Raw genomic sequence first — 2,688 nt, forward strand, 5'->3', positions numbered from 1 at the left:
AAACCAATCGCTGGGTGATGCTGGTAGGCAGCTCTTCTCCACTGGTCGACCTCTTCCTCACTTTGGTTATCCTTCCTCGGTCATTCAGACTCCCAGATCTGCATGGTGCCCCCTGTAGCTTTCTCCTCTGTAGTTGGTTTCAGCTACCTGCTTCGCCCACACGTTCGGTTCCAGCGCAGGGCGTCGGTCCTGAGAGCACGCGGGCTGTTGAGGCGCCAACGCAGGGCAGTCCCTGCGCTGGCTAGCGCGGCGACGAGCAAGTTGATATATTCATCCACTGCTACACAAAAAATGCCTGAATCGGAAAAAAACATCTTCTTCTGAGACACATTTTCTCCAACACTTTTCCATCTGCATATAAACTATCAGTATTTGCTATGTTTTCTGTCTCCGTGCTAACGAGTAATGTTTCCATTTTTGCACGGGCCAGGGTGCGGCAACCAACATGGTGTACAATCAGGTCGGGGACCACGACCCCCTCGTCAACGTAGGCGGCGGCTTGCGTGCGACCTGCTCGCAAGCAGGGGATGCCTCGTCCGGTGTGTATGACGAGACCGCTGCTTTTAACCCTGACCGAGATCGTAGACGAAGCGAGCAGCTCTGGCTTAAATGCTCCTGTTTAGTAATTTAGGATCTTGTCTTATGTGTGTGTGTTGTTTGTATGTCGGACTTTAAGTTTGATTTATCCAAAAAAATGTGTTGTACGTCTGTTCTGGAATAAAATGTAGGTAAATTTCAAATATACTCCTCGATGGAAACATGCTACGAGCAACTCTTTCAATGCGACCCAAACGGACTGCGCTTTTTTCTGTTTTTTCCTTCTCGTGTCGGCCGCCCTCCCGCCCTCCCGCCGTCCGCTCCTTTTTTTAGAAAAAGGGGCCGCAACCATATAATGCCTGCGGCGCGTGTCGACGCCGATAACCAATGCCGAAAATCATGGTTATTTGGAGAAACACCGTAAGGGTCGTGCGGGCCATCGTGCCCCCCGTGGTCATTCCAGCACGCATGTCGGCATACCGAAAGGGTGTGTCGGCCTGCATCATTTCAAAACACGCCCTTCTACAGTGATGGCACGGGTGTTGAGATCCGCCTTCGCGGTCTCCATGCTCTGGCCCGGTTGCGGCATTTGGGTCGATGGGAGGAGGCGCGGGACGTGGTTGGCCCCACCACGCTCAGGGGTGGCCGGTGTAGCATTGACTAGGCCATGCTAGCGAGCAACTAACCCTAGCATGTACAACGCCTCCCTCGTGCCGCCGCGGAATGGGCACCCTTGACGTCCAGGTGCACGGCGGTGTCGACGGCGGCCACTGTTATGGCTTCGTCCCCCGCGTCCGGTGCGTGCCTCAGGCACTTCCTCGTCACCGAATTGGCATATCTCATGCCGGACGAGGCGAGGTTGGTGAGGCCGGCGGCGGATATGAGGTGGTCTTCATGGATCCGGGCGGGAATGGGGAGCGCGCGCGAACGGGATGCTTCCGGGGGAAATGTATGAAAATGTTGGAGGCTCGTCTCGTGCCCGCGCCGCAGCAAGTCCGGCTCAAACGTGAAGGTTCGCTTTCGTTTGGCTCGGCACATTGCACCGATTTCCCTGTCTACGCCGACCCAAACGGACGCGTACGGACGAAATGCGTCGCCCGGTTGTAGTTTTTCTAATCAAGTGCGTGTGCGCGTCGATCGATATTTATCTCGCACGGTGATACGGTGCAGACACATGCATGCGCACCATGATGGAATTTTCGAGCATCTATTCTTCTCTCTCGCAACAGCTACGAGCAGCTACTCCACGTACTGCGCGACCGCGACGACTGATTAGACGCTACCGGGCCCGATACGTCCTTGCGTGCAGATGCGCCTCCACAAGCGAAGTAATGTGGGATCAGTTTCAACGCGTGCTCTCGTCTGGACGCCTCGCATCGCAACGATTGTTTGTGCGTGTTTTAACTGGCGGCTGCTTACCACGTGTGTGTTGCTGTGAGCGTTTCCACCTACTGCCGCGCCTGGACTCGTGTATTTTTTGTACATGCAAAAGTAACCTTTCAGAAAATCGTAGGGGAGGAAATGGATTGATGATGCACTGGTGTGGTTGGGCAGGCGTAGTAATGCAAGGTTCCTTGCCATGCATGACAAATAGTGTTCGGACACAAATCTTCTCGCTCTGTCGTCTTCCAAAAGCCACGTTGCTAGCGCGTCTGCTGCAAAAGCAGAGGAGGGATTATACGCTGCAACCCCGTCCCCAGGAGCTTCACTTCTCGTCCGCAACGCTCTCCTCCACCCTCGCCCAGCCTGCTCGCTCCCCATCCCACCGCCGAGGAGTACTCCGTCAAGATCCAAGTGCCAGGCCGACGAACGCAAGGTATCGTCTTTCGCCTCACCACCTCTATGTTGGCGCTGGCTTGCTCGCTCCCACATCCGTTCTGATTGGTTCGTGCACGCTTGTTCGCACTTGCAGTTCTTGTTTGCTGCCATGTCGCGTCTTGGGACGCGCTCGACCGGCGCCGCGACCGGCAGCAGCTCTATGGCTGTGCCAGGCACGAACACTGCTTCCCTCGTGCCGCCGGTGGGCACAGACGACGATCCAAGCAATGAGTCCAATGCAAACTGCGGCAAGATCCAGGTTCGGAGCTACCTAGCCCCTAGGATAGTGAATGAAGTCGTTGCCGCCCTGACGGAACCACAAAAAAGCTTTTC

The sequence above is a fragment of the Triticum aestivum genome, chromosome 6A, assembly GCF_018294505.1.
Source record: "Triticum aestivum cultivar Chinese Spring chromosome 6A, IWGSC CS RefSeq v2.1, whole genome shotgun sequence".
NCBI lineage: Eukaryota > Viridiplantae > Streptophyta > Magnoliopsida > Poales > Poaceae > Triticum > Triticum aestivum.